The 21,928-nt window shown below is 51.6% G+C and overlaps 2 protein-coding genes across 6 annotated transcripts in view; one reads left to right on the top strand and one right to left on the bottom strand.

Annotated features, from left to right (window-relative positions):
* LOC147115098 (ras-related protein Ral-A) overlaps positions 1-21,928 on the bottom strand; it is a 520,495-nt gene that overhangs the window by 103,801 nt on the left and 394,766 nt on the right. The window lies entirely within an intron of this gene.
* The window catches only part of LOC147115101 (oxidation resistance protein 1-like), a 1,180,356-nt gene that overhangs the window by 1,147,058 nt on the left and 11,370 nt on the right, over positions 1-21,928 (top strand). The window contains exon 7 of one of the 2 annotated variants that reach the window (XR_015079050.1): positions 8,196-8,346. The exons of the other annotated variant lie outside the window; for it this stretch is intronic. The gene's annotated coding sequence lies outside the window, so the exon portion shown is untranslated. The remainder of the gene's footprint in view (positions 1-8,195; positions 8,347-21,928) is intronic. 2 annotated transcript variants of the gene reach the window in all.

The raw sequence follows: 21,928 nt of genomic DNA, 5'->3' as shown, positions 1-21,928 counted from the left end.
TGTAATTGTTTCCCTGATTCTCTTTCTCTTCTCCCCCCTATCTCTCTCTCTCTCTTCTCCCCCAGTCTCTCTCTCTCTCTCTCTCTCTCTCTCTCTCTCTCTCTTTCTCTCTCTCCCCCCCCAGTCTCTCTCTCTCTCTCTCTCTCTCTCTCTCTCTCACCCCGTCTCTCTCTCCTTCCCTCTCTCTCTCCTTCCCCCTCTCTCTCTCTCTCATTCCCCCTCTCTCTCTCTCTCTCTCATTCCCCCTCTCTCTCTCATTCCCCCTCTCTCCTTCCCCCTCTCTCTCCTTCCCTCTCTCTTCTTCCCCCCTCTCTCTCCTTCCCTCTCTCTCTTTCCCTCTCTCTCTCCTTCCCTCTCTCTCTTTCCCTCTCTCTCTCCTTCCCTCTCTCTCTCTCTCTCTCTCTCCTTCCCTCTCTCTCTCTCTCTCTCTCTCTCTCTCCTTCCCCCTCTCTCTCTCTCTCTCTCTCCTTCCCTCTCTCTCTCCTTCCCTCTCTTGCGGGGAGGTTTGCTAGCACTGTTTGGGGGGGGGTTTAAACTAACTTGGCAGGGGGATGGGATACAGAGTGGAGCTATAGTAGGGGGTGATTTACAGCCAAATACGGAGGAAAAAACAAGTCAGCTGGGAAGGCAGAGCAAATATGTGATGGCAAAAGGGAATATGGCAAGGCTGGAAGGCATTTATTTTAATGCAAGGAGTCTTGCAAATAAGGTGGATGAACTGAAGTTGTTGTTGAACACGTGGGAGTACGATATTGTTGCTATCATGGAGACATGGTTGAGGGAGGGTCAGGACTGGCAGCTCAATATTCTGGGGTACAGAATCTTCAGGCGAGACAGAGGGGGGTGTAAAAGGGGAGGGAGTGTTGCAATATTAATTAAGGAGTCAATGACTGCTGTAAGGAGGGATGCTATATTAGCGGGTTCCTCAAATGAGGCCATATGGGTACAACTTAAAAACAAAAAGGGGGTAAGCACTTTGCTGGGAGTGTACTATAGGCCCCCAAACAGTCAGGGGGAGATAGAGGAACAGATATGTAGGCAAATCTCAGAGAAGTGCGAAAATAATAGGTTAATAATAGTGGGGGATTTGAACTTCCCCAATATAAATTGGGATAGTCAGAGTGTGAAAGGCTTAGAGGGTGCAGAATTCTTAAAGTGCATCCAGGAGAGCTTTTTGAGCCAACATGTAGAAAGTCCTACAAGAGAGGGGGCGGTACTGGACCTAATTCTAGGGAATGTAGCCGGGCAAGTGGTGGAAGTGTCAGTAGGAGAGCATTTTGGCGACAGTGACCATAATTCGGTGAGATTTAAGGTGGTCATGGAAAAAGATAAAGACGGCCCGGAAATAAGGGTTCTAAATTGGGGGAAGGCCGATTTTAATATGATAAGGCAGGATCTGGCCAAAGTGGACTGGGAGCAGCTACTTATAGGAAAATCCACATCAAAACAGTGGGAGACTTTCAGAAGGGAAATAGAGAGAGTACAACGCCAACATGTTCCTGTAAAGGTCAAGGGTGGGACCAACAAGCAAAGGGAACCTTGGATGACAAGGGATATACAAAAATGCATTAGGAAAAAAAGGGGGGCTTTTGGCAGTGACTAAAGACGGAGGAAGCCCTAGAGGAGTATAAAAAGTGCAGGGGCATATTAAAAAAGAAATTAGGAGAGCGAGGAGGGGCCATGAAATAACACCGGCGAGCAAAATAAAGGAAAATCCTAACATGTTTTATAAGTATATTAAGGGCAAGAGGATAACCAGGGAAAGGGTAGGGCCCATTAGGGACCAAAGTGGCAATCTGTGTGTAGAGCCAGATGATGTAGGCGGGGTTTTAAATGAATTTTTTGCATCTGTGTTCACTATGGAGAAAGACGATGTAGACATAGAAATCGGGCAAGGGGACTGTGATATACTTGAACATATTAGCATCGAGAGGGAGGAGGTACTAGCGGTTTTAGCAGGCCAAAAAGTGGATAAATCCCCAGGCCCGGACGAGATGTATCCCAGGCTGCTGTGTGAGGCAAAGGAGGAGATTGCAGGGGCTCTGACACAAATTTTCAGAACCTCTCTGGCCACAGGGGATGTACCAGAGGACTGGAGAACAGCTAACGTAGTACCATTATTCAAGAAGGGTAGCAGCGATAAACCAGGGAATTACAGGCCAGTGAGCCTAACATCTGTGGTAGGGAAATTATTGGAAAAAATTCTGAGGGACAAAATTAGTCTCCACTTGGAGAGGCAAGGATTAATCGGGGATAGTCAGCATGGCTTTGTCAAGGGTAAATCATGTCTGACCAATCTGATTGAATTTTTCGAGGGGGCGACTAGGTGTGTGGATGAGGGAAATGCGGTGGATGTGGTATACATGGACTTCAGTAAGGCTTTTGACAAAGTCCCGCATAGGAGACTGGTCAAGAAGGTAAGAGCCCATGGGATCCAGGGCGCCTTGGCGCGTTGGATCCTAAACTGGCTGAGTGGCAGGAGGCAGAGGGTGATGGTCGAAGGTTGCTTTTGTGACTGGAAGCCTGTGTCCAGTGGGGTACCTCAGGGATCGGTGCTGGGTCCCTTGCTGTTTGTGATCGACATAAATGATTTGGATGAGAATGTAAAGGGTATGATCAGTAAGTTTGCAGATGACACGAAAATTGGTGGGGTGGTAAATTGCGAGGAGGAAAGCCTCAGGCTACAGGACGATATAAACGGGTTGGTCAGATGGGCGGAAAAGTGGCAAATGGAATTTAACCCTGAAAAGTGCGAGGTGATGCATTTTGGACGGACAAATAAGGCAAGGGAATACACAATGAGTGGTAGGACCCTAGGAAGTACAGAGGGTCAGAGGGACCTTGGTGTACATGTACATAGATCCCTGAAGGCAGCGGAACAGGTAGATAAGGTGGTTAAAAAGGCATATGGGATACTTGCCTTCATTAGCCGAGGCATAGAATATAAGAGCAGGGAGGTTATGATGGAGCTGTACAAAACGCTGGTAAGGCCACAGCTGGAGTACTGTGTGCAGTTCTGGTCGCCTCACTATAGGAAGGATGTGATTGCTTTGGAGAGGGTGCAGAGAAGATTCACCAGGATGTTACCTGGGATGGAGCACCTCAGCTATGAAGAAAGACTAAACAGGCTGGGGTTGTTTTCCTTGGAGCAAAGAAGGCTGAGGGGGGACCTGATTGAGGTGTACAAAATGATGAGGGGCATAGATAGGGTAGATAAAGAGGAACTTTTCCCCTTAGTAGGGGGGTCAATAACAAGGGGGCATAGATTCAAGGTAAGGGGCAGGAGGTTTCGAGGGGATTTGAGGAGGAACTTTTTCACCCAGAGGGTGGTTGGAGTCTGGAACTCACTGCCTGAAAGGGTGGTAGAGGCAGGAACCCTCACAACATTCAAGAAGCATTTGGATGAGCACTTGAAATGCCACTGCATACAAGGCTATGGACCAAATGCTGGAAAATGGAATTAGATTGGACAGGGCTTGATGGACGGCGCAGACACGATGGGCCGAAGGGCCTCTTTCTGTGCTGTATAACTCTATGACTCTCTCTCTCTCCTTCCCTCTCTCTCTCTCTCCTTCCCTCTCTCCTTCCCTCTCTCGCTCTCCTTCCCTCTCTCTCTCTCTCTCTCCTTCCCTCTCTCTCTCTCTCCTTCCCTCTCTCTCTCTCCTTCCCTCTCTCTCTCTCCTTCCCTCTCTCTCACTCTCTCCTTCCCTCTCTCTCTCTCTCTCCTTTCCTCTCTCACTCTCTCTCATTCCCTCTCTCTCTTCCCCCCAGTCGCTCCCTCTCTCTCTTCCAACAACAACATGCCCTCAAAAAAGCCTCGGCACCGCCGGGCACCCCCAGCTAGTCTATCTATCTATCTATCTCTCCTTCCCTCTCTCTCTCTCTCATTCCCTCTCTCTCTTCCCCCCAGTCGCTCCCTCTCTCTCTTCCAACAACAACATGCCCTCAAAAAAGCCTCGGCACCGCCGGGCACCCCCAGCTAGTCTATCTATCTATCTATCTATTATTATCTATATATATAAACGGATTGTTCTTTCTGTCTGTCTGTCCTTCTGTCTGTCCTCGGGTGTGCGTCTGTCCGGCTATGCGCTCGAAAGTTATACGGCGTACCTACGCGCGCGTTACCTCCGAAGAAAGCTTACGCTTCCGGGACGCTTGTACGCGTATTACTTTTCGGTCTGACGAAAATTGTTCGCGCCTTATGCAAAAAACCTTCAAAATTAAACTCATTATCTGCTAGCATTGATTGACTGACGTCAAGATTCGACCAATCCTGTGCCGTCACGATTGACCAATCCTACAGTACGGTCCCCTGATGGTTGGCCAATCGGTGTGTGTGTGTGTTGGCGGGACTAATCGTTTTCATCTCGGGGATCTGGCAGCCATTGTTTCACTGCCATGACTTCAGCTTCCAGCTCAAACTACTTTGAAAGTTAGTATCCCTTTTAAAAATAACATAAGATTTACCAAAAACGTTTTATAAGTACTTTCACTTTCATCTTTCAAGCTTTTGAAAGGTGGACAGAGAGGGACACAGACAGGGCCCTAAAGCCTGGGACTCGATTTAAAATGTTGCCCGGCACCAGATTCACAAAGGGACACAGACAGGGCCCCAAAGCCTGGCACTCGATTTAAACCGCCCGCCCCAAAACAGCCCTGGCAACGCCGGGCTACCCCCAGCTAGTATCTATCTATATATATATAAATAAATCGGTCCTTCTGTCTATCTGTCTGTCTGTCTGCAGGTGTGCGTCTGGGCGGCTATGCGCTCGAAAGTTACAGGGCGTACCGACGCGTGCGTTACGTCGAAAGAAAGCTTACCTTTCCAAAACGGTTTTAAGCGTATTTACGTTTCGGCCGGGCTAAAATCGCGCCCGCGGTATCCTAAAAACCTTAACATTCCGCTCATTAGCATCTCATTATCCGCTCATTAGCGACAGAGTGACCTCGAGCTCGACCATTCGTACACCGGGTTGCTGGCGTGTGCCGCCGGGCCAATCGGTGCGTGTGTGGGCGGGCCTTATCGTTCTGAACCGAGGTGAGTCGCCGCCATCTTGATTCCAAACTTTTCCTTTCTTTTTCCCGCTTTCTGCGTCTTTAAAAAAAACGTTGCTTTTAAAACACACATTGTTTTAAAAAAAAATGATTTAGAAAGTCATTAACTTATATCTAATCTCATTAATTTTCCTACCTTTCCCCGTTTTTCCAGGTAGTCCTCGAAGCCTCGGCCTCTCCTCCGCACCCACGCCCGAGCTAGGCACCTCCCGGCCCCACTCGAAGGCTGGAGGGGCGGGCCTCAGCCCAGCGCTGCTACCTTACTAAAGGGTGCGCGCGCGTAGCAGGAGCAGCTGAGACGCGGCGTCTCTCTCTCTGGCTCGGCCGGGGGGGCGGGGCTTGGTGAGCGTCAAGGTTACCCTGGCAACTGGGCCCACCGGCTGTCTCGCACAGCCGCAATCGGCGGACTTCAAGCCGGCTCGGCCGGGGCTCGGAGGGCGGGGCGGGGCTCGGAGAGCGGAGCTCTCGGGACTGCGGGGCGGGCGGGGCTCTCGGGAGTGGAGGGCGGGGCGACGCGGCCGGTGCTCGGGAGGACGGGTGCTCGGAAGGGGGGAAGGGTTACCCCGGCAACCGGGCGTGGCCGTCTCTCAGCCTCAAGCCGGCTCACGCCTGTTCTCGGGGCTTGGCTCCATTTGCGGCCGCGGGCCACTCGCCCTCTCTCTCTGCTTCCTCTGTCTCTCTCACCCCCCTCCTCTCCCCCCCTCCTCCTCCTCCCCCTCCCTCCCCCTCCCCGACCTGCGCTTCCCCCCTCCCTCCCCTCCCCCTCTCTCCCTCCCCCCTCCCCGCCCTCTCCCTCCCCCGCCCTCTCCCTCCCCCCTCCCCGCCCTCCCCCCTCCCCGCCCTCCCCCTCCCCGACCTCTCCCTCCCCCCCTCTCCCTCCCACTTCCCCCTCTCCCTCCCACCTCCCCCTCTCCCTCCCACCTCCCCCTCCCCCTCCCTCCCTCCCCCCTCTCCCTCCCCCTCCCCCTCTCCCTCCCCCCTGCCCCTCCCCGCCCTCTCCCTCCCCCCTCCCGCCCTCTCCCTCCCCCTCCCCGCCCTCTCCCTCCCCCTCCCTGTACTCTCCCTCCCCTCTCCCTCCCCTCTCCCTCCCCTCTCCCCCCTCCCCGCCCTCTCCCTCCCCCTCCCCCTCCCCCGCCCTCCCCCTCCCGCCCTCTCCCTCCCCCCGCCCTCTCCCTCCCCCCTCCCCGCCCTCTCCCTGCCCCCTCCCTGCCCTCTCCCTCCTGCCTCCCCGCCCTCTCCCTCCCCCCTCCCCCTCCCCGCCCTCCCCCTCCCCCCTCCCCGCCCTCTCCCTCCCACCTCCCCCTCCCCCCTCTCCCTCCCCTCTCCCCCCGCCCTCTCCCTCCCCCTCCCCCTCCCCGCCCTCTCCCTCCCCCTCCCCGCCCTCTCCCTCCCCCTCCCCCCTCCCCGCCCTCTCCCTCCCCCTCCCGCCCTCTCCCTCCCCCTCCCCGCCCTCTCCCTCCCCCTCCCTGCCCTCTCCCTCCCCTCTCCCTCCCCCGCCCTCCCCCTCCCCGCCCTCCCCCTCCCCGCCCTCTCCCTCCCCCCTCCCCGCCCTCTCCCTCTCCCCTCCCTGCCCTCTCCCTCCTGCCTCCCCGCCCTCTCCCTCCCCCCTCCCCCTCCCCCCTCCCCCTCCACGCCCTCTCCCTCCCACCTCCCCCTCCCCCTCCCCCCTCTCCCTGCCCTCTCCCCCCGCCCTCTCCCTCCCCCCTCCCCCTCCCCGCCCTCTCCCTCCCCCCTCCCCCTCCCCGCCCTCTCCCTCCCCCCTCCCCCCTCCCCGCCCTCTCCCTCCCCCCTCCCCCTCCCCGCCCTCTCCCTCCGCCCTCCCCCCTCCCCGCCCTCTCCCTCCCCCCTCCCACCTCCCCCTCCCACTCCCCCTCCCCCCTCTCCCTCCTCCCCTCTCCCTCCCCCTCCCCGCCTCCTCCCCCTCCCCGCCATCTCCCTCCCCTCTCCCTCCCCCTCCCCCGCCCTCTCCCTCCCCCTCCCCGCCCTCTCCCTCCCCCCTCCCCGCTCTCTCCCCCCCCTCCCCGCCCTCTCCCTCCCCGCCCTCTCCCTCCCCCCTCCCCGCCCTCTCCCTCCCCCTTCCCCGCCCTCTCCCCTCCCCGCCCTCTCCCTCCCCCTCCCCGCCGTCTCCCTCCCCCGCCCTCTCCCTCCCCCTCCCCCGCCCTCTCCCTCCCCCTCCCCGCCCTCTCCCTCCCCCCTCCCCGCCCTCTCCCTCCCCCCTCTCCCTCCCCCCTCCCCGCCCTCTCCCTCCCGCCTCCCCGCCCTCTCCCTCCCCCTCCCCGCCCTCTCCCCTCCCCGCCCGCTCCCTCCCCCTTCCCTGCCCCCTTCCCCGCCCTCCCCCTTCCCCGCCCTCTCCCTCCCCGCCCTCTCCCCGCTCCCCACCCTCTCCCTCCCCCTCCCCGCCCTCTCCCTCCCCGCTCCCCGCCCTCTCTTCCCCCCAGTCGCTCTCTCTCTTCCCCCCCAGTCGCTCTCTCTCTCTCTTCCAACAACATGCCCTCGAAAAAGCCTCGGCACCGCCGGGCACTCTAGCTAGTATATATATTATATTATATATATAAAACGGTATGTCTTTCCCTCTGTCTTTCTGTCTGTCCGGCTATACAACCAAAAGCTACAGAACGTACCTGCACATATGTTATATCAAAAGAAAGCTTATCATTAGGGGACTCTCATAAGCGTATTTACTTTTTGGTCAGGCAAAAATTGTGCCGACGGTATACAAAAAACTTTCAAAATTCCGCTCATTATCCGCTCATTAGCATCGAGTGACGTCAAGGTTGACCAATCGTATAGTCGAGCGACGCGATGGTCGACCAATCGCTGCGTCACGGGGGCGGGTTGATTGCGCGTGCGGGCGGGCCATCCTACAGTCGAGTGACGTGACGATTTACCAATCCTACAGTTCAGTGACCTGACGGTTGTGTGGGTGGGCCTAAACCTTCTGAGCTGAGGTGAGTGGCCGCCAACTTGATTCCTAACTCTTCATTTCTTTTTCCCACTTTCTGCGTGTTTCTTTTGAAATCTAGATTTCCAGCAAAAAAAAAGTTGCTTTTAAAACACACATTGTTTTTTAAAAAAGTTAATTAATTTGTAAATCTTTTCTCTAAGCTTTATAATTTTCCTACCTTTCACCGTTTTTGCAGGCCTCGAAGCCTGGGCCTCTGTTGCCCAGCCACGCCCGAGGTAGGCACCTCCCGTCCCGCTCAACAAGCGGCCCGCGATCGCCGCCATCTTTCTAAAGGCTGGTGGCGCGGGACTGAGGCGAGCGTAGCCATCGTCGCCATCTTAGTAAAGGTGGGCGGGGCGGGAGTCAGCGTGCGCCTCAACGTCGGCGCGCGCGTCAACGTCGGCCCGGAGCGCGACCTGAGTCCTGCCGGGCCTCACGCGCTGGGTCGCGCATTGGCCGGCTCTGAGGCGCTGATGAGTTGCGGCGTCTCTCACGCTTCCCCGCGCGGCGCGCAGGCCCAGCCGCAATCGGCGGTCTTGAAGCCGGCTCGGGAGGGCGGGAATTCGGGGGGGGTGGGGGGGGAAGGGTTAACCCGGCAACCGGGCCCGGCCCCCTCTCTCAGCCTCAAGCTGGCTCACGCCCGTTCCCAGGGCTTGGCTCCAGCGCAGACCCAGCCGCAATCGGCGGTCTTGAAGCCGGCTCGGGAGGGCGGGAATTCGGGGGGGGGGTGGGGGGGGAAGGGTTACCCCGGCAACCGGGCCCGGCCCCCTCTCTCAGCCTCAAGCTGGCTCACGCCCGTTCCCAGGGCTTGGCTCCAGCGCAGACCCAGCCGCAATCGGCGGTCTTGAAGCCGGCTCGGGCGGGGGGCCGGAGCTCGGGAGGACGGGGCTCGGGAGGGCGGGGCTCGGGAAGCGGGGGAAGGGCCATCGGGCCCGGCCGTCTCTCACAGCCACAAGCCGCCTCACGCCCGTTCCCGGGGCTTGGCTCCATTTGCGGCCGCGGGCCACTCGCCCTCGCTCTCTCCTTCCCTCTGTCTCTCTCTCTCCTCCCCCCTCCCCTCTTTCCCCCTCCCCTCTTTCCCCCCTCCTCTCTTCCCCCTCCCTCTCTTCCCCCTCCCTCTCTTCCCCCTCCCTCTCTTCCCCCTCCCTCTCTTCCCCCTCCCTCTCCTCCCCCTCCCTCTCCTCCCCCTCCCTCTCCTCCCCCTCCCTCTCCTCCCCCGTCTCACCCTCTCTCTCTCTCCCCCCCTCTCTCTCCCACCTGCCTCACCCTCTGTGGCTAATAAGGGAAATTAGGGATAGCGTAAGATCCAAGGAGACGACATATAAATTGGCCAGAAAAAGCAATAATCCTGAGGATTGGGAGCAGTTTAGGATTCAACAAAGGAGGACAAAGGGATTAATTAAGAAAGGGAAAATAGAATATGAGAGTAAGCTAGCTGGGAACATAAAAACTGACTGTAAAAGCTTTTATAGATATGTGAAGAGAAAAAGATTGGTGAAGTCATGCGTAGGTCCCTTACAGTCAGAATCAGGGTAATTTATAATGGGAAACAAAGAAATGGCAGACCAACTAAATTCATACTTTGGTTCTGTCTTCACAAAGGAAGACACAAATAACCTCCCAGAGATGTCGGGGAACATCGGGCCTGATGAAAGGATGGAACTGAAAGAAATCAGTATTTGTAGGGAAATGGTGTTAGTAAAATTGATGGGACTGAAGGCCGATAAATCCCCAGGGCCTGATAATCTGCATCCCAGGGTACTTAAGGAAGTGGCCCTAGAAATAGTAGATGCATTGCTGGTCATCTTCCAGAACTCGATAGACTCTGGAACAGTACCCATGGATTGGAGGGTAGATAATGTTACAACACTATCCAAAAAAGGTGGTAGAGAAAAAGCGGGGAATTATAGCCTGACGTCAGTAGTGGGGAAAATGCTAGAATCTATTATAAAAGATGTAATAGCAGAGCACTTGGTAAGCAGTGACAGGATCGGACAAAGTCAACATGGATTTACAAAAGGTAAATCATGCTTGACTAATCTACTGGAATTTTTTGAGGATGTAACTGGTAAAATAGATAAGGGAGAACCAGTGGATGTGGTGTATTTGGACTTTCAGAAGGCTTTCGATAAGGTCCCACATAAGAGATTAGCGTGCAAAATTAAGGCACATGGGATTGGGGGCAAGGTATTGACTTGGATAGAGAACTGGTTGGCGGACAGAAAGCTAAGAGTTGGAATAAACGGGTCGTTTTCCGAGTGGCAGGCAGTGACTAGTGGGGTACCGCAAGGATCGGTCCTAGGACCCCAGCTGTTCACAATATATATTAATGATCTGGACGATGGAATTGGATGTAATATCTCCAAATTTGCAGACGACACAAAGCTGGGTGGGAGGGTAAGCTGTGAGGAGGATGTCATGAAACTCCAGTACGATTTGGACAGATTGGGTGATTGGGCAGGAACATGGCAAATGCACTATAATGTGGATAAATGTGAGGTTATCCACTTTGGTGGCAAAAACAGGAGGGCAGATTATTATTTGAATGGCAATAGATTGGGAGAAGGGGAAGTGCAAAGAGACCTGGGTGTTCTTGTGCACCAGTCGCTGAAGGTAAGCATGCAGGTGCAGCAGGCGGTTAAGAAGGCAAATGGTATGTTGGCCTTCGTAGCAAGAGGGTTCGAGTACAGGAACAAGGATGTCTTGCTACAGTTGTACAGGGCCTTGGTGAGACCACACCTTGAGTATTGTGTGCAGTTTTGGTCGCCTTACCTGAGGAAGGACGTTCTTGCCATGGAAGGAGTGCAGCGAAGATTCACCAGGCTGATACCTGGGATGGCAGGAATGACGTATGAGGAGAGATTGTGTCGATTGGGCTTATACTCACTGGAGTTTAGAAGATTGAGAGGGGATCTCATCGAAACCTATAAAATTCTGTCAGGCCTGGACAGACTAGATGCAGGAAGGATGTTTATGATGGCCGGGGAGTCCAGAACCAGGGGTCATAGTCTAAGGATAAAGGGTAAGCCATTTAGGACTGAAATGAGGAGGAATTTCTTCACCCAGAGAGTGGTGAACCTGTAGAATTCTCTGCCACAGAGGGTGGTGGAGGCCAGTTCATTAAATATATTCAAAAAAGTGTTGGATATATTTCTTAAGGCTAAAGGGATCAAGGGATATGGGGAGAAGGTAGGGACAGGGTACTGAATTTGGATGATCAGCCATGACCTCATTGAATGGTGGAGCAGGCTCGAAGGGCCGAATGGTCTACTTCTGCTCCTATCTTCTATGTTTCGATTGGGCACAGCCTGCCGGACTCAACATGGAGTTCAACAATTTCAGATAATAATCCCTGCCCTCATTTTTCATGCAGTCTGATTTTTGCCATTCCCATTTGCAACATTTTCACAGCATGTTCTTTCAATTCCTTCCTCCCCTCCTAAACCCCTTCCCCCCCGGTCTCTGCACCTGCTTAAAATCTGTTACATTTCCAGCTTTTTCCAGTTCTGATGAAGGGTCCCAGACCTGAAACGTTAACCCTGTTTCTCTCTCCTCGGATGCTGCTTGGCCTGCTGAGTATTTCCAGCATTTTCTGTTGTTATTTCAGTATAAATACTCGGGCGTGGGCCCAGCTTGCCCAGGGACATTTTGTAAGACAGGAACTAGTGAAGTACAACTAGACCTCCATGTTCTGAAACAAGTTGATTAAAGCCTTGCTTTATACAAGTTATATTACGTCAATTTAATCGACTTGACTTGATATCGACTCCACGCTCTGAGTGATTTCGGGAACAGCCAGCTACGACTTCAACTGCAGAAGGGAACGCCCGTGTAGTAATCAATCCATCATGGACAAACTACTCAGACCCGCCCGTCTTGACCTGGACCCGAATTCACCTACAACTGCTAAGGTATGGAAACACTGGTATTGTACCTTCAGCAACTTCCTCAGGGTGTGTGGTGAGAATGTTCCTGATAAATTTGAGATACTTGCCAATTATGTATCTCCTCATGTGTTTGACTATATCGAAGACTGTGTAGACTATGACTCCACTATCCTAATATTACAGCGACTATACGTTAAGGCCCCAAACAACATTTTTGCTCGGCATCTACTGACCACAACTCGACAACAACCCGGGGAATCACTTGACGAATTCATTTTGAAACTTCGCAGGCTCAGCAAGGATTGTAATCTTAAAGCTGTCACGGCTGAGCAGTACCAGGAGGAGTTAATTTGTGATTCCTTATTAATAGGATTACGTCTCCCTTCATACGCCAGCGTCTGTTGGAGAATAAAACCCTCGAGTTACAGGCTGCCTATGACCAGGCATGTTCCCTGGACTTAGCAAAGAGGAATGCAGATACCTATCTTTTACCTCGTGCACGGGCTGCTGCTATCACTTTTAATGACTCCTTCGATAGGTCTCAGGTGGAGGCCCTCACTGATGATGACTCTAACCTAGCGGATGACAACCCTACCCTAGAAGCCTTCACTGATGACGACCCTGCCCTAGCAGCATCTTGGCAATCTGGAAGGAAGTGTTTCTTCTGTCGAGGTGCGTTCCATTATAGGAAATTCTGTCCTCGTAACGCAACCTGCAATCATTGCAGTAAGAAAGGTCACTTTTCTAAGGTATACCAGTCAAGAGCTCCTGTTAGTTTTGCAGCTACTACCTATAAAACTGCTCCTCCCCAAGGGCCACTACTAAGGTTACAGCTGTCAAGGGTAAAACTGCTCCTCCTCCCATCACAGCTGTTTTTCCCCAAAGTCTGTCCCATGCAGCTACGAAGGTTTCGGTAAATGGATACATTTTGAGCGCAGTAATCGACTCATGCAGCTCTGACAGCTTCATTAGTGAGCGGGCTGTCAGTAAGTTAAAACTGCGTATTTACCCCTCAGACAGGGAAATTGCAATGGCTCTGATGACCCTGACCACCAACTCTTCCGGCTTTTGTCTTGTTGACCTTATTCTCAATGGCCACACTTATTTCTCCACCCAGCTCAGGGTGCTCAAAAACCTATGCAGTGATGTGCTCCTGGGACAGGATTTCCAGAAACAGCACAATAGACTCACTTTTGAGTTTGGAGGGTCAAAGCCGGAGCTTACTATTTCCAAAGTACCGTTTTGTGCGCTTTCGGCGGCTTCGCTCGACGAGCCCGCCTTGTTTGCCAATCTTTTCCTCCCGATGTAAGCCCATACATAGTCACTAAGTCACGACGTTTCAGCCAAGATGATCGATCCTTTATCGAGGCAGAAATCTCTCGCCTTCTAGCTGACGGTATCATTGAGCCATGTTCATCTTCCTGGCGGGCTCAAGTCGTCGGTGTTAAAAATCCCCTGAAGCAACACAAGAAACGTCTTTGCATCGATTACTCGCAAACTATTAACCAGTATACCGACCTGGATGCCTACCCACTACCACGCATCGATGACATGGTCAATAACCTTGCCAACTACAAGGTATTTTCAACTTTTAATTTAAAGAGCGCATATCATGAAGTACCGTTAAAGGACTGACAAAAAGTATGTGGCCTTTGAGGCCAATGGTCGGCTTTATCAGTTTTGTCGCCTTCCATTTGGGGTCACCAATGGGGCGGCCGTCTTTCAACGGGCAATGGATAGCCTAGTCAAACAGGAGAACTTAACGGACACGTTTCCATATCTAGATAATATCACCATTGCTGGTCATGACCAGAAGAAGCATGATGCCAATCTCCAGAAAGTTTTTGACGTTCTCCGTCGTCGCAACTTAACCTTAAATGAGTCCAAATCTGTGAAATCAGTACCATCAGTCAACATCCTTGGCTACTGGGTGGGCAACGATGTCATCAAACCAGATCCGGTTTGTAAGACAGGACTAGTGAAGGACAACTAGACCTCCATATTTTGAAACAAGTTGATTAAAGCCTTGCTTTATACTCGAACCACGTGCGTAGTGAGTTTTATTATGTCATATCCTTCCTGAGGTGGGGTGCCCAGAACTGAACAATGTATTCGAAGCTCTGCTTAGATCAGATTTAATATACCTGTAAAATAACTTTCACCACTCTGCTCCTCCACAGTTCCCAGCTGCTCACCATGTAGAAAATACCCTGATCTATCTTTCTTAGGTCCAAAGTGGATGACTTCACAGTTCCTCACATTGAACTCCATCTGCCAGTTTCGCCCACTCACTTAATCGATCAATGTTGCATTGCAACTTTCTGCTCCCATCAACACTACAGGAAACTTTCTGGTATCCGGCACGGACGGGACCGACGTGGTGCCGGTTCAGCAACAATTCCGGATAACCGAATGCTATAGTGAAAGATACGGACCTTAGAGCTCCGTATGAAGCAACAAACCCTGTTGCTAGCAACAGCTTCAGAACAACGTCCAGAAGTTGCAAGCGTCTCTGTAGCTTAGCAACAGCTGCAGCCAAACCCTTGCCTTCCTCAATTTGTTGCTGTGCAAGTAATAAAAGTTGGCTGAAACCGACTCCTGATTTTTGCCGGTTAACCGACATTTCCGGTTATTTAGGGGCCGGTTCATCGAAAGTTTCCTGTATTTGCTGTGCCAACTAACTCGGTGCCGTCAGCAAACTTGGATGAACAGCTCCCTATTTGTTTGTCAAAGTCATTGATAAATATAGTGAAAAGCAGAGGCCCCTGTGACATCATGTCAATTGGAGTACAATTCCTGCTCTCTGTATCCTACCTCCTTCCCACATTACAACAATGACTACACTTCAAAAAGTACTTAATTGGCTGTAAAGCGCTTTGAGATGTCCGGTGGTCGTGAAAGACGCTATAGCAATGCAAGTCTTTCTTTCTTTCTAACCAATTCCCTACACATGTCAATAAGTTGCCTCCAATTCAATGTAGTCTCACTTTTGTTAGCAGTCTCTTATGTGAAAATGTATCGAATGCCTTCTGGAAGTCCATATAAATAACATCAATAGACACTCCATTATCATGTTAATGACCTCCTCAAAAAATTCACCTAGGTTCGTTAGACATGACTTGCCTTTTACAAACCCATGCTGGCTCTCGCAGATCAGCTCCTATTTGTCCAAGTGTTCAGTCGCTCTGTCCCTAATAACAGACTCTAGTAACTGCCCCACAACAAGCACACTGGATCCTGGGCTTTATAAATAGAGGCATAGGGTACAAAAGCAAGGAAGTTATGATGAACCTTTATAAAACACTGGTTCAGCCCTAGCTGGAGTATTGTATCCAATTCTGGGCACCATGCTTTAGGAAGGATGAGAAGGTGCAGAAAAGATTTACAAGAATGGTTCCAGGAATGAGGAATTAGTGTTGCGTGGATAGACTGGAGAAGCTGGGGTTGTTCTCCTTGGAGTAGAGAAGGTTGAGAGGAGATTTGATAGAGATGTTCAAAATTAAGATGGGTCTAGACAGAGTAGATAGAGAGAAACTGTTCCCATTGCTGGAAGGGTCGAGAAACAGAGGACACAGATTTAAGGTGATTGGCAGACAATCCAAAGGCGACATGAGGGAAAAACTTTTTTACGCAGCGAGTGGTTAGGATCTGGAATGCACTGCTTGAAAGGGTGGTGGAGGCAGACTCAGTCATGGCTTTCAAAAGGGAGTTGGATAAGTACCTGAAGGAAAAAGGATCTGCAGGGCTACGGGGAAAGGGTGGGGGAGCTGAAGTGCTCTTGCAGAGAACCGGCACGGGCTCAACGGGTCGAATGGCCTTTTTCTGTGCTGTAACCATTTCATGATTCTAAGTGATGTTAGACTAATGGGCCTATAATTTCAGAAATTGATGGAAATATTCAGCAGGGCAGACGGAGAGGAACAAAGTTAACCTTCCAGAGCTTACAGACAGACTTTGGTGGAGTGTTGTGGAGTTTTAAGCCTAAATAACAGATTACAATTCGAATAGTCTAACAGCTACTAAATACAAACCTTGACTGATTTATATATTACCCAGTCCCCACCCGAGGGGTGTTGAGGCCAATTGTATTGCATCGGTCCCGGAGAGATGCCAACTCAAGGCCTTTCCTTTTGGTTGAAATTGGCTTCTGTTTCTCTCTCGAACCTGGCCCTTGAGAGCAAACCATTGGTGCGTGGGTGATTAGTATCCTGAAATCCCACAAATGCTTGGTGCGTGGGTGATTATTGTCCTGAAATCCCACAAATGCTTGGTGCATGGGTGATTATTGTCCTGAAATCTCACAAATGCTTGGTGCGTGGGTGATTATTGTCCTGAAATCCCACAAATGCTTGGTGCATGGGTGATTATTGTCCTGAAATCCCACAAATGCTTGGTGCATGGGTGATTATTGTCCTGAAATCCCACAAATGCTTGGTGCGTGGGTGATTATTGTCCTGAAATCCCACAAATGCTTGGTGCGTGGGTGATTATTGTCCTGAAATCCCACAAATGCTTGGTGCATGGGTGATTATTGTCCTGAAATCCCACAAATGCTTGGTGAGTGGGTGATTGGTATCCTGAAATCCCACAAATGCTTGGTGCATGGGTGATTAGTACCTGTATCCTGAAATCCCACAAATGCTTGGTGCACGGGTGATTTGTATCCTAAAGTCCTACAAACGCTGCTTGGAATGCAACCTGAAGTGTCGAGGAGCAAGTCCTGGTACAGACTCTAAGACTGTACTAACATTATAATTTGGGAGAGAGGATTCCGAATCCAAGTTTTTCAAATTGGCACGCTGCTCTTGGCGGGTGCAGAATTTTGATACATAGCACTTGTTTTTTGGACACAACGAGTGCCCTTCAAGGTACCGTATAGTGTCCGCAGCCCGCGTGCACACTTCTGGTGCGAGTCACGCCGGACGCCATGTTGGGTAAGGCGTTGGCGTGCATGCGTTGAGCATCCACCGAAAGTATGCAGTGCAGGCCGATCATGATGATTGACACCAGCACTGCCATTTTGGAGCTCAAAGCTCCAGCTAACACCTTGTCTTAACCTCTCACAGCTGAACACATGAACACCAGCGATATTTAAAGGGATCATCAAATACTTGCACGTTAGTTGCTGATTGATTTCTACTGGCTGTTGCTACAATTTTACAAATGTTTGCTGCTTTCTCGAGTTCTTTAAAGTTGCTAAAGTCTACAGCGAGTGCTGAAGGACTTTGTCCTTCAAGGCTTCTGCATTAACCAGTTGCTCCCAGACATGGGTGCAGTAGTAGGAATTCCCCTTGAAATACAGCAAGACCTGGAGAATGAACAGAGGTGATATAGAGCAGGACAAGCTGCTGGAAGAGGGAGGAGGAGAAGGGGGAGACGAGCTCTCAGCAGGCGGCCATATCCGCCCAGGGTGTTCAGGGAGAAATTCTCCTACCTGATCCTCAGCGAAGAACAATGTGTCAGACGTCTGTGCTTCAATAAGGACGTCCTCCCTAAAATCTGGCACCTGCTGCAGCCACAACTGTAACCTCAGAGCAAGGCATGGACTGCATTGCCAGTGGTTGTGAAGGTGACCATGGTGATGAACTTATATCGTCTGGCTTCTTCCAGGCTGGAGCTGGCGACATTTGCAACATCTCACAGTTTGCAGTGTACTGTTGTGTAAGGGAGGTCACTAAGGCTCTCTATTCAAAGAGATAACTACATTTCATTCTGTCTTGCCAGAGAGCAGCCGGTCGAGCAGATTGTAGGCTTTCCCATGGTGCAGGGTGCCATTGACTGCACGCACATCGCTTTGTGGGTGCCACATGTCAACTCTGAGGGGTACCGCAACCCAAAGGGATTCACTTCCTCAACGTCCAGCTGGTGTGTGACCATTGGCAGCCTGGTATCCTGATAGCAGTCATGATGCCTTCCTTCTGCAGCAGTCCGGTGTGGCATCTGCATTGAAGCCACCATGACAAACCAAAGGGTGGTTACTGGGAGATGATGGCTATCCGCTAATGACATGGCTCATGTCTCCGGTGCGGAATACAATGTAAGCCATGCTGCCACACAAAATATCATTGAGCAGACCATCGTTGTGCTGAAGCAATACTTCTGCTGCCTGAACTGCTCTGGAGGAGCCCTGCAGAGCGGGTGTCAAGATTCGTCGTAGTCTGCTGCATGCTGTAAAACCTCGCCATCATGAGGGTATATCACTTGCCACCAGCCATACGGTGACCAGCTGAGGAACAGGAGGAGGATGAACAGGAAGGGAGGAGGCAACCGAACAGCTCTTTTCTGCCCGGGCTGTCCGTGAACAACTCATCCGACTGCAATACCAGTAAATGCAACCTCAATTCCCTGTTCACCAACAGTCCCACACCTTACCTTCCCTCTGCCACTGACCATCACAGCGTCCACATGGCCACAATGAGAAATTAAAAGCCAACACAAAATAAACATTCCAAACCAAAATTATAAATCAAAGCCGTGCCATATTGCATACAAACGTCAACTAATCACCCTTGTGCATTCCCTTAGTGCCTGTCTTCCGTGTGCCTTTGCCTGTCCTAGTGCTCCTGCGCAATGCTACCCCAATGGCTGCAGCATGACTTTCAGTGGAGAAGATTACAGATGGCCTTGGTGAACAACCTCAAGCAGTTCTGGATCTAACGGACTGCCCAACCTTGGCATGAGAGGACAGCAGGTTCGTGCTCCACGGAGCCATTGCCACTCCCCCGGGGTGATGCCTCACCAATCCTAGTAATCTGTTGGAGCACAGATTGCTGAACTGCTGTGACACCCTGAAAGCCTCTTTGAACACTGAGATCCACTGCCATGATGGGAGCAGTCTGAGCTTTCACTGCAGCACCCAGACATTGGGTGGCTTCTGCTTGTGCTGCAGTGGAAGCTGAGACATCAGCCATCAGACGCTGCACCCTGGGTGGGTCGACAAGTGCGCTAATGGAGTTAGCCATCACTTCCATCCTGAAAAGGAATGGGCTCCAAGCTCTGCTCAAAGCCCTGTGCCAAGTTGGTGCCGGACTCCTCCCTGATATTGACCACAAGCTTTCTGGCAGGCCTGCCAATGCACCAAGCATTTCATTGTGCATACCCATCAGCCTTCTTCTGTAGCCTGCCCCACCGAAGTGCTCATCTGAGTCCTGTGCAGCAGAACTCGTGTGTGACCTCGCCCTCCGGGGAGCTGGCACCTGCACTACCCTTGCCCCCTGCCCTGGCTGCAGGCCACTCGTGCCCGGTGTCTTACCATGTGCAAATTCCACGTCTAAGCTACCCTATAAAGCACGCGGAGTGTCAGTGTCTGAGCTGGTGGCTGCGATTGTGAAATCGAGTGATGGTGTGTCTTCATCATCACTGTCTCTTTCCTCTTCCACCTGTAGCTCTTCCACCACTACCTGACCAGGTTGCAGTTCTTGGGTATCTGAAAGGAGTAAGGCACAAAGTTAGGGTTGTGGTGAGGAGAGGGGGGAGAGCAAGAGGTGCATGCTTATACCATCTGCAGCTTGTAAATCAGAAGAGATTGTGGGATGAGGGGGAAGTGGGATGTGACAAGGATGATTAGGTATGAGGATACTGTAATCTTCGATGGTTTCAGCCCCGCTGCTGGCCACGGCCTCTGCAATGGCCGCCCCAATGATGGCAAGCACCGTCTCCTCCATAGGGGTAAGAGCATGCAGGTGCACCTGTCCCCCACCGGTTAGCTCCTGCTGCCTCTGGTTGTGCACCACCTTGTCCTGTAAGAGAGAGGGAAGTGTGTCAGTGAGTGTTGTGCAATCTGTTTGGGTGATGTGGCTGTCATGGTTGAATAGCTGGCAGTGTGTTCAAGCTGTGAGATGTGGGTGTGAGGCTTGCAGCAGTGCTAAGTGTGTGAGGGTGAGGTGAAGCTATGAATGTTAGGTATGAGATCTTGGTAGGTGAGTGATGGGGTATGGTGATTTGAGCAGTGGCTGAGGCTAGTGGTGCAGTTGGTGGATTATGGCATTTAAAGATGAATTCACTAACCTTGACCACTCGTGTGAGGTCATTGAACTTTTTGCGGTGCTATATTCAGGTCCTCGGGTCTTGACTCCTGGCACTGACCACCACGGCTATCTGGTCCCACTGCCTTCTGAGCATTTGTCTGGAGGGCCTCCTAGCTCCCTGAGAATACAGCACATCTCTCCTCCTCTCCACCTCCTCCACCAAGGCCTCCCAGTGCAGCGTCCAAGAATCTTGGAGCATGCTCTCTCCCATGTTGTGCCATTATTCAGTCTTTTTCCACATCAGAGTGACTTGTACAAGGTCTTTCACTACATGCTCCAGCCATAATGCACCTCCCCTTAAAGAGGTGTAGGCTGGCTTTAAGTGGTGCAGACTAGCTTTAACTTGTACTAGCGTCCCACGATTTTTGGCACCCCGCTGATGTGTACAGCCACTCACTTAGTGCTGGCTGCATGCTACAATCGTGGTAATGAGTGCTTCAGATTGAACAGGCGTGGGTTAATTGTGCATTGCGATCTGTGCCCGTTTTCGGGGGCTGTCGAATTTAGCCCCCAGTGACAATATTGATATATTTGGATTACTTTTCAGCTTGCTTGTTTTTGAATCGGGAATTTATGCAACATTATCTTTCATTGCCTATTTATCACAGATTTATTAGATTAACTTGATTTATGTCTATGCTCCATAATGTACAACATACTTACTAAAACTCTGGCACAGTTTGTATAGTGGCTGATCACTGTGACATGAGCTCCGATTTTAACTTGGGGCATGAGTGCAGCGTGTGTGGGCCGGGGTGAGCAGGAAGTGCTTGTGACTGCATGAGGCCCGGGCCATTTTAACTCATTATACTGTAGGAGGAAGAACTCCCAGCCGAGCACGGTGGGATTGACCAGGTGGCTGGTGGTGGGGGCAGCATTTTGCACGGCAGGAGGCCACCTCTCGGGACCCGAGTGAAAGGTCCCCAGCATAAAGCAAGAGGTGAATTGGCCGGAGGTAGGGGGGGGGGGGCGCGTGGAGGCAGAATCCGTTGACGATCGTAGTCGGCAGAGGCTCTTCCTGGCCAACAAAAGTTAAAAATTCCAACATCCCTTCTTCTTGAAATTCCAGTGTTCTGGCCCCGATCTTGCCAGCCACCAGCTTTCACTAGCGAGAGTTTCACAACTTCAACCATCCATGTTTATATTGTAGGAGAACTGGATCGAGGTTTAGGTTTGTTACTAGGATTTTTATTTGCATTGCTCATTTTGGTTCTTGTCTGGTCCTACATAAGTTAACTCAATTAATGAGATCCAAGTCACCAGCAGGATCGTGTTCCCAACCCTCCTGGAGTCTCCACAAATTGAAGATTAATCTCCTGCTGTGAGAACGTGAGAGATTTTCCGATGATCTGCCCACTGCGCTCCAAGAGGGGTCGGTTAAATGAGTGTGCAGACTGGACTGAAGGGAAATCAGCCGTACTCTGTTACCACGGGGCTGAAGATGTTTTCATTTCTTTTCCTTCCTCTCCACTCTGCAAATTAGTTGTAGTTCTTAGCCCAGCCAAGCCAAGGGTTTAATTAAAATGAAATTAAGCTCTCTTCTTGAAATTCCCACCGACCATCGATTTCCTCCGTGCCTGACGGGTCTTTTTCGCACAAGCAGCACCCACTAGCAGGTAGGATTCTGTGCAGTCGCTGTGCGGAGTTGTTTTATAGATGGGGGGCAGGTGTTTCCACTCGATTGCGCTGTTTTTTTTTAGTGCAAGTTGCCCGAAATTGGCCAAACCAGCGCAAAAGATCAAGGATTTTAAGCACAAGCTATGTTCCCTGCAAGTAGAGTTTTCGCGATCTTTTGTGCTAGTTTAAAAAACATCGTGCTTGAAGCTGACACCGCCCACTAAACTGGCCACGCCCCCCAGATCGAATTAATCGCCATTGGGAGTTTCTGCTAATGGCGCATGTTTGCGGGTCTTCAAGGAGGCTCTTAAAATTAAACATTTTTAGGTGCAAGGACACTAACAGGCATGTTTTAAAAGCTTTTAAATATTTTTTAAATTTATTAAGAAACTGTACAC

The sequence above is a fragment of the Somniosus microcephalus genome, chromosome 7 (genome assembly GCF_052327205.1).
Source record: "Somniosus microcephalus isolate GS21.2 chromosome 7, FLI_Smic_1.0, whole genome shotgun sequence".
Lineage (NCBI taxonomy): Eukaryota > Metazoa > Chordata > Chondrichthyes > Squaliformes > Somniosidae > Somniosus > Somniosus microcephalus.
The sequence above is the reverse complement of the archived record's forward strand: the minus strand, read 5'-3'. Positions and strand labels throughout refer to the sequence as shown.